Genomic DNA, 12,779 nt, shown 5'->3' with positions numbered 1-12,779 from the left:
TCTTTCTCTTTGCTAAAATGTAGTTCGCGTGTTGGTCAGTCTTCAGATAACATCAGTGACACAGAAAATGGAGTATTTTAAAACATTAGGAGATCCATCCTTGGAAGAAAATAAGTGAGTGGAGGCAATGGAGCGTGTAGGCGAGATCCCAGCAGCCGTTGGGTGGTGCTTCTCTCGGTTCGGGTATCTCAGGTGTGACAGGCGGCTGATAATTCTCAGAAAGAATGAGGCAGTGCCTTTAATCCAGAACTGCACTTTGAAAAATGTAGGGAAGACCTGTCATTTTATATGATAAAAAACTTTTAAGAAACTGATATAATATTATTACTGTTTACTCTGCAATCTTCTATATTTTACTGTACATTTTAAAATCTAGAAGTTGTTAATACAGAAAAAAAAATGGAAGGAGGTAAGCTGGCACAGGGTAACTTGAATGAGGAAAAACTCAGCTTGGTTTTGAAGAGCTCCTATCTCGAGCAAACCATATACTTGATATCAGTGTATCAGTATATCAGTATACTTGATATCAGTGGGGCTTCCGTGGCGGCTCAGCTGCTAAAATGTTCTGCCTGCAATGCAGGTGACCCAAATTCGATCCCTGGGTCAGGAACATTGCCCTGGAGAAAGGCATGGTTATCCACTCTGATTTTCTTGCCTGGAGAATGCCATGGACAGAGGAGCCTGGCGGCCTACAGTCCATGGGGTCGCAAAGAGTCGGACACAGCTGACGTCAACAATTTCCCTCAGGTTTGTACTTCATGGCCTGTTTAACTATTGCAAGTACGGTCATGACCTGTGAGGAGAGTCTCAGGTGGTTTTATGCATGTCAAACACCGTCTTCTCTCCAGGAGAAGACACTTCGTGGTTGCGGGCAGCACACACCTGCAGTGGCAGTCACTGCCCCGCTGGCTCAGTGTGGAGCGGCTGCAGGCTGGGCTCTGCCTTCCGTCTGGGCTTCCGTCCGCCTGCTCACGCCACCCCAGGAGAGCTGTGAGACTGAGCTGATTCTAAAATCCATGTTATAAAAATAACACGCCCCGTTGTCTCGGTCATTACACCCAAGAAGCAGACTTCTTTGCAGTCACCATTTATTCTCCAAAACAGCCCAGAGGCTAAGAAAGGGCCAAGCCACCATGACCTCACTTTGCAGACAGAGAGGGCACATCTCGTTTCGTCCAAGGGCGTGCAGACATGGGTGCCGGCGCAGGGCCCAGCTCTGCGTGGGAGTCATGTGCCGGGGTCCAGCCCCGGTGGATCCAGAGTGATTCGAAGGTGGGGACGGTGTCGGCGTCCTTGGAAATAACTTATTTAATTGCAGATAGAGAGGGATGAGAAAATTAGCAGAGAAAAAGAGGCTGAATAACTTGGTTCACATGGAATACCAATCACCACCTACGTAGGCCGCAGGCGTCTTCCCGTTCTCCGGAAGGAGAGGAGGCCCTGAGGCCCCCCTCAGTCCGATCTTAGAAGCCCAGGCAAAATTAGCAGGCTTGGTGGGCACCCACGTACCAGATGGGAATTCGGCCAGAAAAACGGGGAGCAAGAAAAAATGACATGGGGGAACCAGTCTTTCCGGAAACTGATCCCATTTCTTTATTTTGGGGTTTGCTTACATACCTTTTGTTACACATAGGGATAAGTCACGTGGGGGTCAGCAGTCCTGACCTTTATCAAAATCGGGTGCTTCACATAAATGTATAAAAAAAAGGTCTTAGGGGTTTTACATCATCTTCTGGCCATGAGACCTGCTGACATTTTATGACCCTTTCTTTCTGATAACCAAAAGACATATTTTTTCCAAGGGTGTTTTTTCTTAAACCAGGCGCCACCCTCCAAATAAAGTTACATTCCTATAGGGTGAGGGTGTAGTGAGTTACAATCAAGAAAGGAATTTATTTAACCCAAGGTTAACATGATTAATCTTAAAGGTTAATACTTATTTCTCCTATATGCTTAAAGGTTAATACATATTTCTCCTATATGCTAGTTATATTCATTATAACTATTCATTATAAGGGCAAGGAATATGGAGATTTAGCAGCAAACATCAGCCCAACAAATGAAAATCCTTTCCCCAATGTTCCCCTTAAGATCTATTTAGTCTTAAGATAGTGATCAAGTTACATTTTTACATAGCAGAGACACAGTGGTTTATAACAAAGCACAGTGATCTATTACAAAAGAGAAAATTCATTCACTCAAAAAGTCTAGTATTGCTAACCTTAAAAACTACTATATTTCCTTTTCTATATTCCAAATACATTGATTCATATATTCCCAGGTGCCTAAGGATATGGAGGCCTGGTGGCAATCATTGACTCAACAATGAGAAAAGCCCTATGCTAATTAAGACTCTCAAAATACTCCAAACTCTCTGTGCTGTGTATGGTTGAGAGGTAGTAAGCAATCATGTGCAGGAATATGGATAATCCTGTCACACAAGCTTGTCTGTCAGCAGAGAGGTTTGACCTGAAACATCCTTGTCCCACCCAGAGCAGGGAATTAGCAGCAATTATTGGCACAACAAATGAAAAACCCTTCACCAATATAATTCCTAACCAACCCACTATACTAATCATTTCTAACTCCCCAAAAGAATTTGCCTTTAGTAAGTCTAAAACATCTCGTGCCTCTCAGGTTGGGAGGCTGTAAACAATCACATGTGGCCGGACGAACCTATACAGGCGGGCTAGATAACCTTCAGAGGAGCCCGTAAGCTGGAACACTTGTCACGCCCAGGAATGTTTATTGCCTTGGAGCTGCACTTTACTCCTTCTCCGAGAGAACCGGTGGGGAACAGCCCCTCATAAAGTCAGAGGTGTAGGCGAGAGCATGAAACAGTAAAGTAGGTAGACTCTGGCTTTGGGGTAGATGCTCGGGAACAGGGGGTCTCCTGAGGCTTGATCTCGCCTTTGCGTATGCCGAGCCTCCTTCCTCGTGACCTTTGCCTGGGCGGAGCTCCTCACGCTGGCCCCCGGCAGTCGTGGGCGGGCGGGCGCTGTGCTCCTGACCACGTCCGGGGTCCAGGCGTGTGCTCACGGGCCTTTACTCATGGGCCCAGGAGCAGCTGCAGTGATTGCTCCAGCCTGTGCTGTGCGTCTCATCAGGGTCGTTATTAATAATCTGGGCCTTACGACACCTCCACCAAGTGAGTGCTCTTGACCCCAGTTGTGGCAACTCGCGAAGGAGGTCCTGCCCACAGCCACGCGCACCCCATTCACCTTCAGGAATCTGTTCACGCAGTCATGGGACGTGTTAAACACAGGGAACAAACTTCGTGACTGAGGCCCCGCGGGCGTGTTACACACGCAGAACAGACTTCACTGCTGAGCCCTGCGGGTGTGTTACACATGTGGAACAGACTTTGTGACTGAGACCCTGTGGGCGTGTTACACACGTGAAACAGACTTCATGATGGAGGCCCCGTGGGTCTGTTGCACACACAGAGCACACCTCACTCCTGAGGCCCTGTGGTCTGTTACACAGAGAACCGCCTTCCCTGAGTGAAGCCTGCAGCAGGGGCCTGGGCAGGGCTCCCCACGCTGAGATCCATCGCCCCACGAGCGCAGCCCCCAGGCCACGGTCCAGCAGGGGCAGCGCCAGGAGCCGGGCTTGGGACACTGCACATCCGTCAGCTCCCGCTTCCCAGCAGGTGACCGCTAGTCAGAGCTCTGACTGCAACGCTAATTTTGACTCTTTCAGAACTTACGGGAGGAATGCCCAGCCCCTGGGCTCCTCACTCGGCGTTTGCAGGGAGACTGATCCATGTTGCTGCATGTGGCTGTCCCGTGTGAAGACAGCACAGCTCGCTCACTCATCCAGCGTTCATGGAGCTGGGGTTACACGACAGGCAGTGCTGCTGTGACCATTCCTGTGCCGTCTCCTGCACACGTGTACACGCTTCTCCAGATGTGGGTGTGTGTGCACGCCTCCCCTTATATTCCCGTCTGTTTTATAATTATGCGTCTTTCCTGATCACAGCCATGCACACACTCTTTCTCTCTGGGCGCTGCACACTCACACCTGCTGAGTGAAGATTCCTTCCACCCCATCTCCCACACCATTTGTCATGCGAGTTTTAAAAGATGTTCCATGCAGTTGGGTCTGTATAATATAGAGCTGTGTTTTTAATTTGCATTTCCCTGGCGGATCATGATATCATGTTTGGAAACTTTTTTATTTTTATTTATTTATTTATTTTTTATTTTTTATTTTTTTGCAGTACCATTTCAAGTGTTTGCTCATTTTTCTATTCAGCTGTCTCTCTTTATTTAAAGTTAATTTTTAGGAGTTCTGAAGTGCAGCCTTTCATCAGCTCTGGGGATTACAGATTTTATCTCCAGCACTGTGGTTCAACTTTATACTCCTCTGATGAGGTTTTTGATCAGTGAAAGTTCTTCATTTTAATCAAGTCTGTTGACTATTTGTCTTTATAGTCAGAGCTTCCTGAGCCTATTACCATCTAGAAATTTTATTATTTTAACTTGTGTTTGGGTTTATGATCCACGGGTGCTCTATTTTTGTGGATGGTGTGAGGTAGGGGTTGAGATTCCTGTGCTTTCTCCGTGTGTGTATTCAGTTTCTCCAAGACCATTACCTGGGAAGCCGGCCTGTGCCAGGGCGGTGCAGAGGCGTCTTTAGGGCTGTGCGTTGAGGGGCTGGGGCCTCTGTTCTGTCCTGTCTGCCCCTGCACCTGTCACCCGTCATTTTTGTGTTGCTGTAGCCACTGTGCCTTTATAAGGAGTCCTGATCTCCAGCAATGTGAGCCTATCAACTCTTCTTTCTCACTACGAAGAGACTGGTCATCTGCACTTTTGTAATCAATCCGTGTGTCCGTAGCCATTAAAAAGAACTCATGGGGTTTCATTTTGGATTGCACTGAGTCTGTAGATCAGCTTGGATAGACTGGACACCTTCACCATTTCAAACCACCCAACCAGTGATCTCAGTAGCTCCCCCCATGGGTCTGGGCTTCGTAATTCCCTCCAGTGCTCTTCTGTGGTCTTCTGAGTAAATATCTTGGACATCTCTTGACAGTCATGCCAAAGTCCTTGTTTATGCTCTTGTATATATTTGTGTATTAACTTTCTAGAAAAGGAATTGATTTCTGTATATTAATCTTGCTTCAGCAGCCGTGCTTAATTATAAATTTTATAATTATTATGTAAATTCATCTGGATTCTTCTATGTGCAACTCATGTTTTGGTGAAGTACAGTGACTGGAAGTGATGGTAGCAGAGCACCTTTCCTTATTTCTAACCTCAGAGTGGAAATTCTAGATATTGCACTGTAAAGCATGAAATTCACTACAGATATTTTGGTGATACTCTTTATCAGATTAAGAACACTCCTTTCAACTCCCAGTTTTCTGAATTTCTAATCATGAATGGGTTATGAATTTTGTGATAATTTTTCTGTGTATATTGACATAAGTAGGTTATTTTTTCTCCATCAGTTCATTTAATGTGAAAAGTTATATAGAGAGATTTTCTGATATTAAATCTCCCTTTCATTCCTATAATAAACCCTACTTGGTTGTGCTGTGTACTATCCTTTTACTATGTAGCTGGGTTTAATTTACTAATATCTTGTTTAGGATTTTTGTCTCTACATTCATGAATTTAATCTATAATTTCCTTTCTTGTAAAATCAGGCTTTGCTATGACAGTTATGCTGGTCCACAAGTGAATGAGCAAGTGGCCCTATTTCCTATTCTGTGGAACAGTGAAGGCTGAATAAGGCACTGTTTCCTCTGTAATGTCTGTGGATTTCACCAGGAAAGCCATCTGGATGGAGAATTGTCACGTGGGAAGGTTTTATTTTTAGGTTCAAGTTTTTAAAAACAGACATAGGATGATTCAAATTCTGTTTCTCTTTATGTTAATTATAAGCTGTATTTTTCAAGGAATCTGTTCATTTCATCTATATCTCTATATCTCTTATCATATTTTCACGTGTGTAAGAGCTATACTGATATCTCCTTTTTCATTCCTGGTATTGGTCATCTTAGTTTGTAGTAATGCTTCCTAAGGCCCACTTGATTCCATACTCCAGGATATCTGGCTATAGGTGAGTAAACACACCATCATGGTTATCTGGGTCATTAAGATCTTTCTTCTATAGTTCTATGCATTCTTGCCATCTCTTCTTAATCTTTTCTGCTTCTGTTAGCTCCTTGCTCTTTCTGTCCTTTGTTGTACCCATCTTTGCATAAAATGTTCCCTTGGTCCAGTTTTCTTGAAGAGATCTCTAGTCCTTCCCATTCTATTGTTTTCCTCTATTTCTTTGCACTGATCGCTGAGGAAGGCTTTAACTCTGCATCCAGTTGGGTATTTCATCCCCTTTCTCCCTTGCCTTTAGCTTCTCTTCTTCTTTCAGTTGTTCGTAAGGCCTCCTCAAACAACCATTTTGCCTTCTTGCATTTCTTTTTCTTGGGGATGGTTTTGATCACCCCCTCCTATACAGTGTTACAAATCTCTGTCCATAGTTCTTCAGGCACTCTCTCTACCAGATCTAATCCCTTGAATCTATTTGTCACCTCCACTGTGTAATCATAAGGGATTTGATTTAGGTCATACCTGAATGGCCTAGTGGTTTTCCCTACTTTCTTCAATTTAAGCCTGAATTTTGCAATAAAGAGCTCATGTTCTGAGCCAGAGTCAACTCTAGGTCTTGTTTTTGCTGACTGGATAGTGCTTTTCCATCTTCAGCTGCAAAGATTATAATCGTCTCCTGGAATGTGAAGTCAAGTGAGCCTTGGAAGGCAGTACTACAAACAAAGCTAGTGCAGGTGATGGATTTCCAGCTGAGCTATTTCAAATCCTAAAAGATGATACTTTTAAAGCGCTGCAATCAACATGCCAGCAAATTTGGAAAATTCAATAGTGGCCATAGGACTGGAAAAGGTCAGTTTTCATTCCAATCCCAAAGAAAGGAAATGCCAAAGAATGTTCAAACTACTCCACAATTTCACTCATTTTACATGCTAGCAAGGTAATGTTCAAAATCCTTCAAATGAGGCTTCAACAGTACGTGAACCAAGAACTTCCAGATGTATAAGCTGGATTTAGAAAAGGCAGAAGATCTAGAGATCAAATTGCCCACATCTGTTGGATCATAGAAAAAGCAAGAGAATTCCAGAAAAACATCTGCTTCATTGACTATGATAAAGCTTTTACTATGTGGATCACAACAAACTGGAAAATTCTTAAAGAGATGGGAACACCAGACCACCTTACCTGCCTCCTGAGAAACCTGTATGCAGGTCAAGAAGGAACAGTTAGAACTGCACACGGAACAACGGGCTGGTTCAAAATTGGGAAAGGAGCACATCAAGGCTGTAGATTGTCACCCTGCTTATTTAACTCATATGCAGAGTACATCATGCAAAATGCTGGGCTGAATGAATCACAAGCTGGAATCAAGATTGCCAGGAGAAATATCAACAACCTCAGATATGCAGATGATACCACTCTAATGGCAAGAAATGAAGAACTAAAGAGCCTCTTGATGAAGATGAAAGAAGAGAGTGAAAAAGCTGGCTTAAAACTCAACATTCAAAAAACTAAGATCATGGCATCCAGTCCCATCACTTCATGACAAATAGATGGGGAAACAATGGAAACAGTGACAGGTTTTCTTTTCTTGGACTCCAAAATCACTGTGGCCAGTGACTGCAAACCATGAAATTAAAAGACGTTTGCTGCTTGGAAGAAAAGCTATGACAAACCTACACAGCATATTAAAAAGCAGAGACATTATTTTGCTGACAAAGGTCCGTATAGTCAAAGCTATGGTGTTTCCAGTAGCCATATATAGATGTGACAGTTGGACTATAAAGAAAGCTGAGCACCAAAGAATTGATGCTTTTGAGCCCTGGTGTTAGAGAAGACTCTTGAGAGTCCCTTGGACTGCAAGGAGGTCAAACCAGTCCATCCTAAAGGAGATAATACTGAATATTCTTTGGAAGGACTGATGCTGAAGCTGATGCTCCAATACTTTGGCCACTTGATGAGAACAGCTGACTCACTGTAAAACACCCTGATGCTCAGAAAGATTGAGGGCAGGAGGAGAAGAGGTGAAGAGGATGAGATGGTTGGATGGCATCATCGACTCAATGGACATGAGTTTGAGTAAACTCCCGGAGACAGTGAAGAATAGGGAAGCCTGGTGTTCTGCAGTTCGTGGGGTTGCCAAGAGTCAGAGACAACTTAGCAACTGAACAACATTCGTCATCTTTATTTCCCTTCTTTGAATCTTGATGAATCATACTGTATAAAGTTTTATCAGTTTTTTCCAAGAACCAGCTTTTCACTTTTTTCTCTTGTATGCATTAACTTACTGACATGCCCTCTTATCTTTATTATTTCCTTCCTTTTTGTGTTCTCTGGTTTCGATCTGGTGTTCTTTTTCTAGCTTAAGTTAGATGTTCAGCCTTCCTTTGTTTAGACTGCTTTTATTTATATCTACAAATTTCCCTCTCAGACCTGCTTCATTCCCATCTTTCAAGTTTAAAGATGTGTTTTTCATTATCATTTAGTCCTAGTTTTTCTAAGCTCTTCTTTTGATTATCTTTTAACTATAAAAGTTTATAGTTTAATTTCCAATCTGTTATTAGTTTTCTATTCAGCTTGCTAATGATTTCTGGCATAACTCGTGGTGATCAGAGAGCATACCACATGAATTAAATCCTCTGAAGTTTGTTAAGATTTGATTTGTGACTCAGAATCTGATCTTTTTTAGTCAAAGTTTCATTTTCATTTTAAGACAATGCAAATTCTACAGTTATTGGTTTGTGTGCTACATATATCACTTACATCATTTATCAATCATGTTATTTAAATATTCTAAATTTTACTATTTCGCTTAACTACTTCCCCGGCGGCTATGGTCCATGGAGTCACAAAGTGTCGGACACAACTGAACAACTAACGCTTTCACTTGTTCTATCAGTTACTGAGAGACGTGTATTAAAATCTCCAACTATAATTGTGGACTTAACTATATCCCCATTTATTTATTTCACTGTTTACTTTATATATTTCAAGCTTATGTTATTAGGGGCACACCCATCTCATGTTTTATCGTCCTATAAGCTGCCCATGTTTAGTGACGTGCCTTGCCTTACGAATAAATCTACTTCTACATTAGTGTAGTTATGCCTGCTTTCTTTTCTTTGATGCCTGTGAGGTGTATCCCTGTTTGCATCTGCGTTTACAAGCTCCGTTCACTTGAGACTTGTTGCCTACCTCCAGCCTGCTTCTAGTCACACACACAGCGTCTCGCGCTCGCGTCCCAGCTGCTCGCTGGCGGCTGGGGCTTCAGCGCCTCCGTCTCTCGCCCCTGCCCGTGTGGCCCCCGCGCTGTGTTTGTCTTTGATTGTCAAGCCCTCTGTTACGCCAGTGTCTCCCTTTTGGATCGCTAGTCGTCTGCTCGGTGCTTCTTCCTCTGGTTTTCACCTCCTGTTAACAAGGTGCACCCGTGTCCCACAGGATTCAACCTCCAGCCGCTATTGGCGTCTCCTGCGGGCAGCGCCAGCCGCCCCCCCGCCTCTGACTTCTGTGTCATCGCTCTGTTCTCGTTGTGCACGCAGGTCGCGTGCCACACGCACGATCACTGTTTCTGCTCTTTTCAAGGTCAGCGTTCGTTAGAGTCGCCCAGCCGCCTGTCTTTCCTTCCGGCATCTTCCTGTTTCCATCTGGGTCATCTTCCTCCTCCCTGAAGGTCTCCGGTTAGGAGACCAGGCCTCCCAGCAATGAATTCTCATGGCTATTGATTGCCTGAAATCATCTTAATTTTGCCTTCACTTTTGAGGATATTTTTGAGAGTACCAAATTCTTTGTTGGCAGTTACTTTTTTTCATCACATTGAAGATGTACGTCATTATTTCTTTTGAAACAGTCAGCTTCCAGTCTCACCATAATGCTGCTGAAGGTTGAGTCTTTTTCTCTGGGTCCTTTGAAGACTTTTTTCTTTGTCTTTGCTTTTTAGCAGTTTTGCTGTCATGGGCTGTAGTGTGGTTTTCTTTGTGGTCCTCCTTGGGGTTAGTGGAATTCCTTTAATCTGTTATTATATTTTATCAGTTTCAAAAATTCTTGGCCAGCAGCTCTTCAAATATTTCTTCTACCGTATTCTCTCTCTCCTTTCCTTCTGAAACACCATTTTCACATGATAAATATTTTCAGCATTTCCTGTACATTTCCTCTTGTTTCTTTATATTTTCCCTTAATTTGTTTCTCCCTACTTTAGACGTGGGCTTCCCAGGTGGCTCAGTGGTAAAGAATCCTCAGTGCAGGAGGCACAAGAGACACAGATTTGGTCCCTGGGTTAGAAAGATCCCTTGGTGGAGGAAGTGGCGACCTGCTCGGTATTCCTGCCTGGAAAATCCCATCGACAGAGGAGCGTGGCAGGCTGCAGTCCGTGGGGTTGCCAAGAGTCAGACGATTAAGCCCACGTGCACACAGGACTTTAGACACAGTCTACCAATCTGTTTTCCATCTTATGCTAACACTCTATTTTACTGTGTCTAATCTAACATTTAAACCCAGCTATTTAATTCTTAATTTCATGGGGGTTTTTAATTTTCAATTTTCCATTTGATTTTTACAATTAATTCCATCCTCTAACCAGTATCAGTTCAGTCACTCAGTTGTGTCTGACTCTTTGCAACTGCTTGGGCTGCGGCACACCAGGCCTCCCTGTCGGTCACCAACTCCCAGAGCCTGCTCAAACTCACGTCCATCGAGTCGGTGATGCCATCCAACCATCTCATCCTCTGTCATCCCCTTCTCCTCCTGCCTTCAGTCTTTCCAGCATCAGGGTCTTTTCCAGTGAGTCAGTTCTTCACATCAGGTGGCCAAAGTATTGGAGTTTCAGCTTCAGCAACAGTCCTTCCAATGAATATTCAGGACTGATTTCCCTTAGGATTGACTGGTTTGATCTTGCAGTGCAAGGGACCCTCAAGAGTCTTCTCCAGCACCACAGTTCAAAAGCATCAATTCTTCGGCACTAAGTCAGAAGTAAAGGGAAATATTTATTAGCGCACCATCCTCTAATTTTCTTGGATATAGTAATCAGAGCCATTTTATAGTCATGTCTTAAAATGCCAGTATCTGGATCTCTTCCTATTCTGTTTGATTTTTGTTTTTCCATTTTTAACTGCATTTGATCATTTGGTACCATTTCTGGCATATTTATTAATTGATTATTGAAGTTACATATAATTAAATCATAGAGGCTTTAGATGGTATCGTACCATAGAGAGGATTTACTCTTTCTAGCAAGATGGGCAGACAAGCCTGAGCCAGGCAGGGATTGGGTCAATCTAAGACTGCATTTCAGGCTCTCTGAAGGCTTGTTTGTCATTATTCCTAAGTCACAGCCCTTTAGGGGTTTCAGAGGAAAACCTAGGAATCCTTCTACTCATCCAACACATGAACGCCTTGGGAAACGGAAAGAAAGAGAAGGAAAGTCTCTTAAGTACCTGCCTGCAGAATCTGAGGCTCCCTCTGGCTTCCTTTTCTCCACTCTGTTGCCTTGAAAGCCCTTAACGTCTTTTGTCGTCCGTTCCATCTGGTGACGCTGTTACAAGCTCTGGGCCTCCGCTCTCTAATCAGCACTGTGCCCTGAAATCTGGGTTAACCCTCAGCCAGGCTATGAGAGGAGGCTGCCGTGCCCGATGCTCCCTCCTCACCAGGGCCCCAGTCCTTTAGGTCCCAGCCGCCTCAGCTGCCCTCCAGAGCTCCGTAGACAACTTTTTAAATCACAATTGACATGGGAGGGAGGTCAGAGAAGTTTCTCTTTGGAGCCACAGGTGGAAGTCTGCTTAGAATATATTTTTTAATATCCTTCAAATTTGTAAACTCTATTTCAACTTAAGGAGTTAATGTTTTAATGATCTTGGAAGTGCATTTGTGTGGAACAGCTTGTCTCCAAACAATTAAAAGTCAGAGTTAAATCAAATATCTAATTAAGTCTTCTCCAAAGCAGAATTTAAGTGCTGTAAAATGATTATAAACAAAATGTTCTTAACATGCTTTAGAGAAGCAAATATCACATAAAGTTAAGTTCAAAGACAGGTCCTTTGAGGTGGGTCTTGCAGGAAGTTTGCTGCAGAGACACATGGTGTTCATATCTGTGAAGTGGGGCATGCTTCTGCAGGCTCAGATGCATCGTGGCTGTGCTATATACATGTATCCCAAAACCCTGTTTCTAGGACTCTGCTCTAAGGCGTGAAGTCAGAAATAAAGGGCAACATTGATACACAAAAATGTGTACCGTAAGGCAAGGCAGAAACTGTCTTAAATGCACAAGGAATACTTAAATTGTTCAGTTCAGTTCAGTTCAGTCGCTCAGTTGCGTCCGACTCTTTGCAACCCCGTGAATTGCAGCACACCAGGCCTCCCTGTCCATCACCAACTCCCGGAGTCCACACAAATTCACGTCTATTAAGTCGGTGATGCCATCCAACCATCTCATCCTCTGTGGTCCCCTTCTCCTCCCGCCTTCAATCTTTCCCAGCATCAGGGTATTTTCTGAATCAGTTCTTTGCATCAGGTGGCCAAAGGACTGGAGTATCAGCTTCAACATCAGTCCTTCCAATGAACACCCAGGACTGATTTCCTTTAGGAGGGACTGGTTGGATCTCCTTGCTGTCCAAGGGACTCTCAAGAGTCTTCTCCAACATTGTTCACTTCCATAAAAAAGAAGCTTCAAGATTAAAGCCACACAGGCATCTGTCGAAGTGTTTAAGTCTCCATCTCCTCCCTCTTCCCATGACC

General features: G+C 43.7%; 1 protein-coding gene across 1 annotated transcript in view; it reads left to right on the top strand.

Annotated features, from left to right (window-relative positions):
* VIPR2 (vasoactive intestinal peptide receptor 2) overlaps nucleotides 1–12,779 on the top strand; it is a 69,335-nt gene that overhangs the window by 44,041 nt on the left and 12,515 nt on the right. The gene's annotated exons all lie outside the window — the stretch shown is intronic.

The sequence above is a fragment of the Oryx dammah genome, unplaced genomic scaffold (genome assembly GCF_014754425.2).
Source record: "Oryx dammah isolate SB20612 unplaced genomic scaffold, SCBI_Odam_1.1 HiC_scaffold_18, whole genome shotgun sequence".
NCBI lineage: Eukaryota > Metazoa > Chordata > Mammalia > Artiodactyla > Bovidae > Oryx > Oryx dammah.
The sequence above is the reverse complement of the archived record's forward strand: the minus strand, read 5'-3'. Positions and strand labels throughout refer to the sequence as shown.